This window comes from Hyla sarda, chromosome 6 (genome assembly GCF_029499605.1).
Source record: "Hyla sarda isolate aHylSar1 chromosome 6, aHylSar1.hap1, whole genome shotgun sequence".
NCBI classification, from domain to species: Eukaryota; Metazoa; Chordata; class Amphibia; order Anura; family Hylidae; genus Hyla; species Hyla sarda.
In genome coordinates, this window is record NC_079194.1 from 227814471 (window position 1) to 227830309 (window position 15839).

The following is a 15839-nucleotide window of genomic DNA, read 5'->3' on the forward strand; positions in this document are numbered from 1 at the left end:
AGAATCACTATCAGTTTGGGATTTTTCTTTCTAATACCTGAAGTAGTATGGTATTTCCATGTGCAGAGAAAAATATACAAAAATTGGCTAAATAAAATTACAAAAAATCTTGCCTTCTCTCAACCATCCTATTAGATCCTTTCCCAAGCTCCATTTGCAGTGCCTTTGTAATATATAATGTTGCAGTGCATTTGCTGTTGACGCTGTAGTCATTGGTAATTGATTAGTCCTACAATCGTGTCGCAGGCTGCATATTTTTTTGTCCCATTAATGACACACATTATCTATTCGGTGTCAGTTCTGCCATATTCGGTATGATGTAGATAGCAAAAGGCGTAGCTTACAATCTATCATCTACATTCTCTTTGCATTCGCGTGTGGACTGGGACGAATTATAAGCATGGCTTCCATTTTTCCAGCTGTCATTGGCTGCCCCTCTGATCTTTTAGCAACCATGTGTATGTATAATCCAGAGAGGGTCACGCATTTCTGCGCCCGCATAGCCATAAAGGCATTAACACAATGTAATAAGTGTCACCCGCAAACAATGGTTATCCTTCTGGTGAATATTTTAGGCATAATATCTTAGTAATCGCCTTTATTGCTCTTGTTTGCTTGTTTATCTGAAACAGTGTGACCCTTCTGCACTTGGCTCATTTGTTTCAATTGGGATTAGACAATACTAGAGGCAACCCATGGAGAAAAGTGACAATATTCCTGGAAAGCAAATCGACCCTTTTTTCCTAATCCTGGATATCCTAGTTTAAGCCATTTAGTTTCTACGTGGCCTTGTTATTTTAATAAGTTGTCCTGATGGCTTGGATGTACATTGTTATGCTAATTTGTATCATGTCTATCATTACATCAGCAGTTTGATAAAAGTAAAAACCACTATAGTTTATAGCCATCATGTTGAGTGTTAGAATGATGTTTTATCCTTTGTAATCCCTCAATCGGTTGGATTCCTACTAGTCTATCTTTTATGGCAAGAAATCTCTTGATGAAAAATTCTTTTAAAGTGAATCTGTCAGCTCTACATAAGGTACAGAGGTGCATATTCCGGCATATTGGTGCTAGGACGATAAAATTAACCATACCTTTAGTTTTGCTGATCGGTTTCTTTAAAGTTACACAGAAAAAGTGTATTTTTTGTTAGCAGTTGAAGTGTCAAACTGGTGGTTCTGAGCTGCAGCAGCACCTCTTCCCTCCCTACCTGCCCTGTCTGATCATATACAGGACTCGGCTTCCAGGCCTGTATGTCAATCGGGCAAAGCATTTGTATTGTGCGCTCTGCGCTGCGTACTGGAGGTGACAGCACTGGCTCTCAGCTATTGTATGCCACTATGCCGCTGTATTAAAACATAAACTGATAGCCTCCCTGACGTTTCGCTGAGCGAATCAGCTTTGTCAAGGGCTATGAGGCTGTGTTGTCTTCTCATGTTCCTGACCTTTGCATTCAGTGACCTGACTACGCTCCTGTGACGCCTGCCCTGACCTCCTGCTATCCTGACTTCGTCCTGTCTCATCCCTTCTGTGCCTCGCTTCACCTCAGCCACCTGTGTGGTCGAGTCATGCCAGTGGTAGCGACCTGGGTGCCTCCTGCCGCAGCAAGACCATCCAGCTTTGCGGCGGGCTCTGGTGAAAACCAGCAGCACCTTAGACCCTGCTGGCACAGCACGGCCCGCGTCATCTGCCACACAGCTCCAGCGGATGTACTACCTCTTGTGTTCCAGACTACTGCGGTCCAGCGGATCTACTACCTCCCGAGTTCCAGTCGACTGCAGGGAGTCTAACAATAGTAATACAATGGTAAAAGATGTAACCACAAGAAGAGGGAACATTCTTCCTAGACCATTAATTAGAAACGATGTAGAACCTTCAATAGCGATGGCAGGGGAGTATGTTCTCTTGCACTCAGCTGTGCTGTTTTTTATGATCCCTGAATGGGGCACAGAGAACCTGTATTAGGAGCCTGTGTATGCTCTATGTGTTACTTTTGTGGTGCTAACCAAAGGCACCAGCTTTTTTCCCTAGAAGTAATGCACCTAGCAGAGAATATCTCAGCAATATTTCATGGGTACATGAAGCCTTAAAGGGATACTCCGGTACTCAACTGGCTCCAGAAAATTAAACACATTTGTAAATAACTTCTATTAAAAAATCTTAATCCTTTCAGTACTTATCAGCTGCTGTATACTACAGAGGATTGTACCAGACTGGAAAGAATACATGGCTTCCTCCAGGGCATGCAGCAGCTGATAAGTACTAGAATGTACTTATCCACTAGTTGATTTGGATTTTTCACCTCTGGAATACCCCTTTAACCCCTTAAGGACTCAGGGTTTTTCCATTTTTGCACTTTCGTTTTTTCCTCCTTACCTTTTAAAAATCATAACCCTTACAATTTTCCACCTAAAAATCCATATTATGGCTTATTTTTTGCGTCGCCAATTCTACTTTGCAGTGACATTAGTCATTTTACCCAGAAATGCACGGCGAAACGGAAAAAAAATCATTGTGCGACAAAATCGAAAAAAAAACCGCCATTTTGTAACTTTTGGGGGCTTCCGTTTCTACGCAGTGCATATTTCGGTAAAAATTACACCTTATAATTATTCTGTAGGTCCATACGGTTAAAATGATACCCTACTTATATAGGTTTAATTTTGTCGCACTTCTGGAAAAAATCATAACTATATGCAGGAAAATTTATAAGTTTAAAAATGTCATCTTCTGACCCCTATAACTTTTTTTTTATTTTTCCACGCACAGGGCGGTATGAGGGCTCATTTTTTGCACCGTGATCTGAAGTTTTTATCGGTATGATTTTTGTTTTGATCAGACTTTTTATTCATTTTTTTAATGGTATAAAAAGTGACCAAAATACGCTTTTTTGGACTTTGGAATTTTTTTGCGCGTACACCATTGACCGTGCGGTTTAATTAACGATATATTTTTATAGTTCGGACATTTACGCACGCGGCGATACCACATATGTTTATTTATTTTTTTTACACTGTTTTATTTTTTTTATGGGAAAAGGGGGGTGATTCAAACTTTTATTAGGGAAGGGGTTAAATGACCTTTATTAACACTTTTTTTTAACATTTTTTTTGCAGTGTTATAGGTCCCATAGGGACCTATAACACTGCACACACTGATCTCCTATGCTGATCACTGGCGTGTATTAACACGCCTGTGATCAGCATTATCGGCGATTGACTGCTCCTGCCTGGATCTCTGGCACGGAGCAGTCATTCGTCGATCGGACACCGAGGAGGCAGGTAAGGGCCCTCCCAGTGTCCGATCAGCGATTCGGGACGCCGCGATTTCACCGCGGCGGTCCCGAACAGCCCGACTGAGCTGCCGGGATACTTTCAGTTTCACTTTAGAAGCGGCGCTTCTAAAGGGTTAATACCGCACATCGCCGCGATCGGTGATGTGTGGTATTAGCTGCGGGTCCCGGCCGCTGATGAGCGCCGGGACCGAAGTGATATGATGCAGGATCGCGGCGCGATCCCGCTTCATATCGCGGGAGCCGGCGCAGGACGTAAATATACGTCCCGCGTCTTTAAGGGGTTAAAGGGGTACTCTGGTGGAATTTTTTATTTTTTTTAATCAACTGGTGCTAGTAAACAGATTTGTAAATTGCTTTTATTTAAAATCTTAATCCTTCCAGTACTTATAAGCTGCTGTATACTACAGAGGAAATTGAATTGTTATTTTCTGTCTGACCACAGGGTTCTCTGCTGACACCTTTGTCCATGTCAGGAACTGTCCAGAGTAGGAGCAAATTCCCATAGTAAACCTCTCCTGCTCTGAACAGTTTCTGACATGGACAAAGGTGTCAGCAGAGAACACTGTGGTCAGACAGAAAAGAACAACTCAATTTCCTCTGTAGTATACAGCAGCCTATAAGTACTGGAAGGATTAAGATTTTAAATAAAAGCAATTTACAAATCTGTTTATTCTAGTACTTATCAGCTACTGCATGCCCTGGAGGAAGCTATGTAGTCTTTCCAGTCTGGTACAATGCTCCCTGGGGTCATCTCTATCAGTGTTGTGAACTTATTAGGGCAGAAGAAAATCCTCAGAGCAAACCTCTCCAGTTCTCAACACAGACAGAGGTGGCAGCAGGGAGAACCAAGACTGACTGGAAAAAACTGCAGGACTTTATCCAGGGAATACAGCAGCTGATAAATACTGGAAGGCTTGGGTTTTTTTTTTTTTTTTGGTAGATGTAATTTGCAAATTGGTACCAATTGGTTAAAACAAAATCTACTCTGAAATATCACACTGGTGTTCACTGGGTCTCTTCTGATCTCTACTTCCCAGGTAGTGGACACCCCCCCCCCCCCTCCCTTATTTAGTCTACATAGGGGATATGGGCAGGGGTTGTCTTAATTAGGAGAATCCCACAAAACCTACATCACTGTGAATATATATATATATATATATATATATATATATATATATATATATATTACACATTCAGGTCAAAGAGTTGTTTTTACTTGTGTCTTGGGCTCCAACATTGGTATCTAATGCAACCTCCTGGAGATGTTATTATAAAAGTTATTACCCAAATTTCTACAGGTCCTAAATCATACAAAACTTAAATACTTTACTGTCTGTCACCTTATACTCTGAAAGTTTTGCAACAAAAATCGGTGAGTGACGCTTTTCTTTTTTATTTCTCTGCATATATATATATATATATATATATATATATATATATATAGCAACAGAAGAATGCAGCAGCACACTGCCAGCACAAGGATATAGGTGCAACATGAGTATGCAGTTAAAACATGGAGAGCTATACAGCTATGGTGTAATAGATGCAAATGTGAAACTATGAAATAGTGAGGCACTTAGCTCGCAAATTTGTCTCCGCCGGCAGTCAAATAGCTTGGACCGTCCCACCGTTTCTTTGTCTATATATATATATATATATATATATATATATATATATATATTAGTCTGTTTCAATCTTGTCTAAGTAGATGAGAATTACATACATTCTTTCTCTCTAGCTTCAGGGTTGTAGAAACACTTTTCTGTAAAATGGACCCATTATTTTTTCCATAAATCAAGCTCACAAGTTAGATGGTGACATAATGTCTCTGTTAAATTGCTCGGCCCCATTTCTTGGCATGTCTCTTGCAGAATGCCATGTTTGGTGCTGGCGTAAAGGACACAATTACGTAGCTATTAGCACGAGGGAACATTTCTTCTTTAGCCAAGACCGATTCTGGCTCTGGTTCAAGTTATCATGGCTATGGTGGAAAAAAAAGACCAAAAATAGAAATGTATAGAACACAAATGTAAAAAAAAAAGGCATATAAATCAGTGGATGGATTATTTGTCTAGTAAAACAGAAACCCATAAGTATCATTAAAAGAAAATTACATTTAAAATAGACGTTTCTCTGTGGAAAAATAAATATTGAGTGAAACGATATTCCAAATGTTCAGAATTTTAAAGACTATTTCTAAGAGAAGACATTTTCTTTGTTAAACCTGAAGGAATGGAGTCATGGAGGCATACCCATAAGGAATATGAATTGCAATTGTACCATATACATTAAATTCTTTTATCTGCTATGGGGTTGTATGGATCATCTCATGTATCCTTCTGCATCTTCCGTAAAAAATCTGTAAAAGTACTCTTACATGTTCAGTAGCTATTCCTCCCATCCTCTTTTTTTGCATGCATGCTCATTTTGTCAGAGAGTGCATATATTCCTATTGAGGAGAGAGGACTAAGCTGCTGACTGACACTTTTGGAGGCGGCTTATATCCCTAAGGGCCAAAGGGTTGGGAGTTGATTGAAATTCAACTTCATGATCTTTCTTTTTCCCTATATCATCTGCCAGCGAAGAGTCCGCACCCTTCCTTACACATAAGGTCTCCTGGACCCACTGAAAACTTTAGGTTCAGTCACCTTTGCCCCCTCTTTAACCCCCCAAGGACACAGTCCATTTTGGCCTTAAAGCTTACCTGTCAGATTCCTCCTTACCACAAAAAAAATAAAAATAATAATAATATGTTATTCGGTATCTAAGCCGGATCTTGTACATATAAATTATATGTCTCCAGAACCTTTATTTTTTGTAAAAATAACTATTTTTTGTAGCTTTGTTTTGAGATCCTCTCAAACGGAGGGGACATGGCTTCATTGTGCATGGCTCAGCCTCTGGGGTGACAGAGGGGTGGTGGTGGGGGGGGTTGGGGTTATGGAGGGGAGGGGGTGCAGTCATGTAGCTTTGTCCGTGAGTGGTGGGATTTTCAGTGGCCATTTTCTTTATGAAATATAAAAAAATTATTAAACAAGCAAATTAGAAAATGTCTTTATTTTTGAATGATCAAAAATGTTTTGATCTCACACAGCCCATTTAAAGGGGTTCTCTGGCGCTTAGACATCTTATCCCCTATCCAAAGGATAGGGGATAAGATGCCTGATCACAGGGGTCCCACCGCTGCCACACCCCCTCCCATAGGCTTGCATTGAGGGGGCGGAGCGTGATGTCACACGGCTCCGGCCCCGTGATCGGCAGTATTCAGACCCGGAGCGAACACGCTCCGGAGACTGATTTTAATGGTGTGCGGCGTGCAAGATCACGGGGTCCCCAGTGGCGGGACCCCCACGATCAGGCATCTTATCCCCTATCCTTTGGATAGGGGATAAGAAGTCTAAGCGCCGGAGTACCCCTTTAAATGGGCTGTGTGAGATCAAAACGCCGGAGTACCCCTTTAAGGACATAGCCAATTTTTTTTTTTTGCATTTTTTTCCCTTTTCCCCTACTTAAAGCCATAATTTTTTCATATTTCCATCCACAGACCTATATGAGGACTTGTTTTTTACGTGACCAATTGTACTTTGTCATTTATATCACTCGTTTTACCATGAAATGTATGGCAAAACCAAAACCAAAAAAAAATATTATTTGTGTTGGGAAATTGAAGAGAAAACCGCAATTTTTGCAAATTTTGGAGGGTTTTGTATTTACGCTGTACACTTTATTGTAAAAATTACATGTTTTGCTTATTCTGTGGGTCAAAAAGTTTTAGATGATACCCATGGTTGCATGTTTTTCTATTATTGTACTGGTCTTAAAAAAAAAAAAAATATGTTTAAAATTGTCCTACTTTCTACGTTTTCCGTATAAGAGGCTGTTTAAGGGTCATTTTCACGCCATGATCATTTTTTTGGGAAAGTGATGTGACAAATAAGCTGCAATTTTGAACTTTTTTTGTTTTATGTTTACTCTCTTCACCGTACAGGATGGATCGTGAATATTATATTTTGATAGTTCGGACATCCACAGAGCAGTTATATTTGTACTGAAATTAATTGCAGACAGGGGGACCCTATTTTCTAGTTATGTGACTTCTGAAAGCAATTGGTTGCACCAAATTTTTGTTAGATTAGGTTTCACAGTAAAGGAGGTAAATACAAATGCACTCAACATTTTTAAGATTTGACACCCATGTACCATTTTCACACCACTTCCAAATGCTGGACATAAAATTACAATGAAATATGTTTGAATCAGTAGTCATACCATGACTAAATGTATAAAAGTCCAAGATGGAATAATGCTTGGCACTGTATATAAGCTGCATTTTATCAAATGTATATGCCTTAATAAAGTACAAAAAATCACCTATTGTGAGGTTTAAATTTCCAGGTTATTTTTGCCCATTTTGTGATTTGAAGATCTCCCTGTTGGGACTTCAGCTTACACATGGACAATAAGTGACAGTCTGAGTTTTATTTCTAGAGAAGACATGTTGACAAAGTGAAAAGGTACTTGAAGCCAGCTGCTCTCCAGAGAGATTTCTCACAGGCCGGCAAAGGGCACACTCTGAACGGAGGTCACTTTACAATAATTAAGGGCAGGATAAAGAGATTGTTTCTGCCACCGGTAATGCCAGGTGATTGAATGGCTTCTTTAGGCCTTTATGGATACATCTTGTGCTTTTCTTCCACGTTATTAAAAGAAATGACAATGCAAGTGGTTTAAAAGGTTAAAAATGACACCACAGCAACATGTATAATAGTGAAAGGGGCAATTACTAACAATGATATACATTATGTATTAGCGTACATCAGGTGTTATATATCCAGATGCTAAGAACCATTTGCCAGGATCAAGATTTGCATTTGAGAGAACTAACTGAGAAGGATTAGCTCACCTGTACTCATTTATATATAGATGCATACAAGTAATTAGAAAGATGAAACAGTGCCACTCTTGTCTATGGACAGCATCCAGTATTGCAGCTCTAATGATTGCTATAAATAGTCCCCTATGGTGACATAAAAAGTGTGTCAAAAAAGTAAAAAAAGTAAAAAAAAAAATCCCCTACCCCAATAAAAATGTAAATCGACCCTTTTTCCCATTTTTACCCCCAAAAAGCGTAATTAAAAAAAAATTTAAAATAAACATATTTGGTATCGCTGCATGCTTAAATGCCCGAACTGTCAAAATACAATGTTAATGATCTCATACGGTAAACGGTGTAAACGTAAAAAAAAAAAAAGTTCAAAATTGCTGCTTTTTGATTACATTGCATTCCCCCCCAAAAATTAATAAAAAGCGAGCAAAATGTTATATACAAAAGTGGTACTTAAAAAACTACAGGTCATGGCCCCAAAAATCAGCCCTCATACATCCTTGTATATGGAAAAATGAGAAAGTTATAGGTGGTCAAAATAGGGTGATGTTAAACATACATATTTTGTAGGAAAAAAAAATTTGCAATTTTTTTTAAAGCAGTACAATAATAGAATAGTACCGTATATACTCGAGTATAAGCCGACCCGAGTATAAGCCGAGACCCCTAATTTCAACCCAAAATCCCAGGAAAAGTTATTGACTCGAGTATAAGCCTAGGGTGGGAAATACCTCATCCCCCCATGTAATCATCCAGACCCGTCATTAACATCCTCATCATCATCCCCTTGTCATCATCCCACACATCCCCCCTTCATCATCCCCTTATCATCCCACACATCCCCCCTTCATCATCCCCTTATCATCCCACACATCCCCCCTTCATCATCCCCTTATCATCCCACACATCCCCCCTTCATCATCCCCTTATCATCCCACACATCCCCCCTTCATCATCCCCTTGTCATCATCCCACACATCCCCCCTTCATCATCCCCTTATCATCCCACACATCCCCCCTTCATCATCCCCTTGTAATCATCCCACACCCCCCCTTCATCATCCCCACCCCCCTTCATCATCCCCACACCCCCCCCCTTCATCATCCTCTTCTCATCATTCGCCCTCAGTGGTCTTCAACCTGCGGACCTCCAGAGGTTTCAAAACTACAACTCCCAGCAAGCCCGGGCAGCCATCGGCTGTCCGGGCTTGCTGGGAGTTGTAGTTTTGAAACCTCCGGAGGTCCGCAGGTTGAAGACCACTGCGGCCTTCAACATCATCCAGCCCCCTCTCACCCCCTTTAGTTCTGAGTACTCACCTCCGCTCGGCGCTGGTCCGGTCCTGCAGGGCTGTCCGGTGAGGAGGTGGTCCGGTGGGATAGTGGTTCCGGGCTGCTATCTTCACTGGGGGCGCCTCTTCTCCGCGCTTCCGGCCCGGAATAGAGGCGTTGCCTTGACAATGACGCAGAAGTACGTTGGCAATGAACGCACCTCTGCGTCGTTGTCACGGCAACGTGACTATTCTGAGGCCGGGCCCGAAGCGCTTAGAAGAGGCCTCCCCGGTGAAGATAGCCGCCCGGAACCACTATCCCACCGGACCACCTCCTCACCAGACAGTCCTGCAGGACCGGACCAGCGCCGAGCGGAGGTGAGTATTCAGAACTAAAGGGGGTGAGAGGGGGCTGGATGATGTTGAAGGCCGCAGTGGTCTTCAACCTGCGGACCTCCAGAGGTTTCAAAACTACAACTCCCAGCAAGCCCGGACAGCCGATGGCTGCCCGGGCTTGCTGGGAGATGTAGTTTTGAAACCTCTGGAAGTCCGCAGGTTGAAGACCACTGCGGGTGGGGGAGTTCACTCGAGTATAAGCCGAGGGGGGTGTTTTCAGCACGAAAAATCGTGCTGAAAAACTCGGCTTATACTCGAGTATATACGGTATGTAATCATGTGTATCATTTTAATCATATTGACCCACAGAATAAAGACATGTGATTTTTACCGTAAAATGTACAGCATGAAAACGAAACCCTCCAAAATTAGCAAAAAATTTCCTTTCCTTTCCTCACACAAATAATAATTTTTGGGTGTCACCACACATTTTATGGTAAAATTAGTGATTTCATTTCAAAGTACAATTGGAATCACAGCCGTCACGCCCCCTCCCATAGACTTACATTGAGGGGGCGGGGAGTGATATCACACGGGGGTGGAGTCGTGACGTCACAATACTCCATCCCTGTGGTCGGGAGGCATAACACTGAGAGCCTCCAGCGCTTCCTGAAGTGCTTACAGGTGGGTGCTGCATGCTAGATTGCGGGGGTCCCCAGCGGCGGCACCCCCCGCGATCAGACATCTTATCCCCTATCCTTTGGATAGGGGATAAGATGTCTTGGGGCCGGAGTACCCCTTTAAGGCCAAAATGGTCTGTATCTTTAAGGGGTTAAAGGACTTAATAAATTCATCCATTTAAGGATTGCCAGTGGTTTTCCTATTGCGTGACTTGAGACACATTTTTCAGTTTTTATTCTCAATAAACATACTTGGTATTGCTGCTGCTGCATGTAGAATTGTCAAGACTATTAAAATATACATTATTGATTATGCACGTTAAATAGGGTATACAGGGAAAAAAAATACCAAACACCAAAATAGTTTTTTTGTTGTTGTTATATTACATTTAAGACAATCAAAAAGTACCGTAACATCTAGAGAACCTAACTACCACTAAAAAAGAAAAAAGTTACATCTAAAGAACCTTAGTACAATAAAAATTACAGAATTCTGCCCAAAAAATGACCACTCAAACATCTCCCCCATGTGGAAAAATAAAAAGTTATAGGACCAGAATAGGACAATTTTAAACATACCTTTTTTTTTAACAATAGTTAACATTTGTTTAAAGTAGTAAAATGAAACAAAACCTATAATAATTGAATAATAATCATATGGCCCTACAGAATAAAGACTATATTTATTTTATATAATATAATAAAATAAAAACTGATAAAATATAACTTTAATAATGCCGGACGGTGAATGGCGTGAATTAAAAAATAAAATTATACAAAATGCCAGAATTAAGCCTAGGTATCTTAAAAAAAAACTCCCATACGATAACCCCCTGAAAAGGGTACTCCACTCCTAGACATCTTATCCCCTATCCAAAGGATATGTTTGATCTCTCTCCTTCAGCACCCCCTGTCATTTGCTGCACACCCCCTCCCATAGACTTGAATTGAGGTGGGGGGCCGTGATATCACGAGGGGGCGTCACGTCACGATACTCCAGCCCCTGTATAGCCCATCCTCAGGCACAGAGCGAAGTTCGCTCCCTGCAGCAGATGACACTGGGTTCTACAGGAGAGATTGCGGTGGTTCCCAGCGGTGGGACCCCTGCGATCAGACATCTTAGGATAGGGGATAAGATGTCTTGGGGTGGAGTACCATTTAAGGGTTAATGCCTTGTGCTAAAATTAAAATGAAATCAACTTGTCCTCCATCAATTTGCACTCAATATCCTATAATGAAAATGTGCAAAAGTAATTTTAGAAATTTCTGCAACTTAAATTGATCATAGGCAATAGTATACAGACCCTTTGCTATGACACTTAAAGGAGTAGTTCGCCAAGCACTTTTCTTATTTTATCCGGTCCAGGCTGCAAAAAAAAAAGAAAACAAACTTTCTGTAAGACTCACCGCAGACGGCAGGTACCCAGGGAGTAGTAGATCCGTTCCACGGTAGTCTGGAGCAGGTGAAGTAGTAGATCCAATATAGTGAAACAGAATGGAAGAAGCACTCACCATAGGATTGCTGGGACGTTAGCTTTTCTTTATTTCAGCATACTCGTGCAAGACATACATCAGGTACGGAGAAATATAGGGAGCAGTGGCTGGAAAAAGGCAGGGGGTGGCGACTAGTTTCGCACACGTGGGCGCTTCCTCTGGCTCGCACTGACCGAGGTGTTTCTCCGTACCTGATGTATGTCTTGCACGAGTATGCTAAAATAAAGAAAAGCTAACGTCCCAGCAATCCTATGGTGAGTGCATCTTCCATTCTGTTTCACTATATTGTACCTACCTGCTATACATTGGATCACTGCACCACCATCCGGGGACATGCTATACGTTCAGCCACAGGTACTAACGAGACTTGCCCACACCTGGATATTACCTTGTTGTGACACCTTGCTAGCGGTGCCAGACAAACCCCTTGCTTCGTTTATGAAGTAGTAGATCCGCTGGACCTGTGTGGCAGATGACGCGGGTCGTGCCAGGGAGCGGAGTCTAAGGTGCCGCTGGTTTTCACCAGAGCCTGCCGCAAAGCAGGTTGAACTTGCTGCGGCAGGCAACACCCAGGTCGCTACCCCTGGCACGACTCGACCACATAGGCGGCTGAGGTGAAGCGTGGTACCAAAGGAATAGGCAAGACGTAGTCGGGCAGGCTAGAGGTCAGGGCAGGCGGCACAGGAGCGTAGTCAGTAGGGTAGCATAAGGTCAATAGGCTGGCGGCTAGAAACGCGGTCGGGTCACGGAATACAGAGGTCTGGTACATGGCAAGGAATAATTAGAAGTGTTTTCTCTAAGGCACAGGGCAAACAAAGATCCGGCAGGGGTACTAAGGAGGGGATAGAACTTATAAAAAAGGTGCAGGTGATGCTACTAATTACGGGCTCACTGGCCCTTTAAATTTCACAGCTCCGGCATGCACGCTAGAAGGCTGAGGTACACGCATCGGAGCTGAGGGACAGAGGCCAGGGATGGAGGTGAGTGACGGGCTGGGACTCGCATGCGGGCGCGTCCTGCGATACAAATCCCAGCCCCGCCGGGGCCCGGGACACGGAGGAGGATGCGCTCACGGTCGGAATGTCCGGCCGGAGTGCCGCTTATGACAGTACCCCCCCTTTGGTCTCCCCCTCTTCTTATGGGACAAAAAATTTTTGAGGAGATTACGGTCCAAGATGTTCTCCTCAGGCTCCCAGGACCTCTCCTCAGGACCAAAACCCCTCCAGTCAACCCAAAAAAAATTTTTGCCAGGATTTCTTTAACTTGAAAAATATCAGAGGAACCAGAGACTGGAGTTCCAGCAGAATTTTTTCTTTGTGAATAACAGTTGATAACCAGAGGTTTGAGGAGAGAAACATGAAAGGAGTTAAAAATACGTAAAGAAGGTGGCAAGCGGAGTTTGTATGAAACTGGATAATTTTTTTGTGATACCTTGAATGGACCCAGGATAGAAGGATGGAGGGGATCTTTTTTTGTCTGCCTGAGTCTTCATTCGGGAGGATGCCAGAGATAAAGATTGCCGGGTCTGTTGCCAAATGGAGGAGAAATCTCTGACAAGTTCATCTACAGCAGGGAGATTGGAAGAGACTGGGACCGGAAGAGGAGACCTAGGATGTTGACCAAAAACAATAAAAAATGGAGATGTCTTTGTGGACTCAGCGTCCTTCTGATTGTAGGAAAATTGGGCCCAGGGAAGAAGATCTACCCAGTCATCCTGACGGGCAGACACAAAATGGCGTAAATAAGTCTCCAAAATTTTATTTATCCTTTCCCCCTGACCATTGGAATGGGGGTGGTAGGCAGAGGAGAAATCCAAACTGATGCCAAGACAGGAACAGAGGGCTCGCCAGAATTTGGACACAAACTGCACTCCGCGGTCTGAGACAATGTTTTCTGGAAGACCAAGAAGTGCTTGGCCAGTTGTGGAGCAGATGGGAGTCCGGGAAGAGGAATGAAATGAGCCATTTTAGAAAACCGGTCTACCACAACCCAGATGACTGTGTTATTGTGTGATGATGGAAGGTCGGTAATAAAATCAATAGCAATGTGAGTCCATGGAATCTCAGGAATGGGCAACGGCTGCAAAAGTCCCGCAGGTCTCTCTCAGGAGGTCTTGTCTCGAGCACAAGTGGTACAGGAACACACAAATTCAGAGACATTGTGTTCCAGACGTGGCCACCAATAGTGTCGGGAGATAAGAAGAAGTGTCTTACGTATTCCAGGATGGCCAGCCAATTAGGAAGAATGACCCCAGTTTAGAACTTTGCATCTCAATCTGACTGGTACAAAAGTTTTACCAGGAGGTTGCTGTAGAAGATCGGCAGGGGCTGCAGAAATCAAGCGATCAGAAGGGATAATATGTCTTGGAGTAGGATCCAAACCCACCACATCAGAAGATCTGGAGAGGGCATCAGCTCTGATATTCTTATTAGCTGGACGGAAATGAATGAAAAAATTAAACCGGGAGAAGAACAACAACCACCTTGCCTGACGTGGGTTCCAACGTTGGGCTGACTGAAGTTACAGTAGGATCTTGTGGTCAGAATAAGTACTGATCGGATGAGGAGATCCTTCCAACAAGTGTCGCCACTCCTCTAAGGCGAGCTTTATAGCAAGCAGTTCACAATCTCCAATGGAGTAGTTTCTCTCAGCAGGCGAGAAGGTTTTAGAAAAGAACCCACAGGTCACAGTTTTACCCTTGGCACTTTTCTGGGTAAGAATGGCGCCTGCTCCGATGGAGGAAGCATCAACCTCCAAGGCAAAAGGTTTTTCCGGATCCGGTCTAGATAGCACGGGAGCTGAAGCAAAAGCAGACTTTGAGCTGGGGAAAGCTTCCTCGGCCTCAGGGGACCACAACTTTGGTTTAGCGCCCTTCTTGGTGAGAGCTACGATGGGAGCAACCACAGAAGAAAAATGTGGGATGAACTGGCGATAGTAGTTTGCAAATCCCAGGAAACGCTGAATATCCCACAGACCGGTAGGGTGAGGCCAATCCAAAACCGCAGACAATTTTATTGGGTCCATTTGTAGTCCTTCATGAGAGACAATGTACCCTAGAAAAGGAAGACTGGATTTTTCAAAAAGGCATTTCTCCAGTTTGGCATAGAGATGATTCCTCCGTAGGCGTCATAGGACCAGACGAACATGAGTACGATGCTCTTCCAAGTTGGAAAAATAAATCAGTATGTCATCCAGATAAACGACTACACAGATATAGAGAATGTCGCAGAAGATGTCGTTGACGAATTCTTGGAAAACAGCTGGAACATCACTAGGTACTCAAAATGTCCATCGCGGGTGTTGAAAGCTGTTTTCCATTTGTCTCCCTCTTGAATTTGAATCAGGTTGTAGGCACCACATAAATCCAGTTTGGAGAAGACTTTGGCCCCCTGAAGACGATCAAAAAGTTCTGAGATCAGAGGAAGAGGATAACGATTCTTGACCGTGATCTTGTTCAGACCTCTGTAATCAATAGGACGGAGAGAACCATCCTTTTTGCTGACAAAGAACAATACGACTCCAGCTGGTGATGAAGACTTCCGGATGAATCCTTTTTCTTAGAATGGGCAGGGCAGTCTTTGAGGAAATGCTCCAGACTGGCACAGTATAGGCACAAATTCTTGCTGCGACGTCAGAATCTTTCCTCCTGGGTGAGGTGAGTATGATCCTCAGGCATAGCTTTTTCAGAAAATCCACTCTCCTTTTGGAGCTCCTCCTGTCTTTCGGACAAACGTATATCAATTGGTGTGGCCAAATGGATCAGCTCACACAGGTTAGACGGAAGATGTTGAGCAGCAAGAGCGTCCTTTATGCTACTAGAAAGTCCTTTTTTAAATATAGCACACAATGCCTCGTCATTCCATGCCAATTCAGAAGCT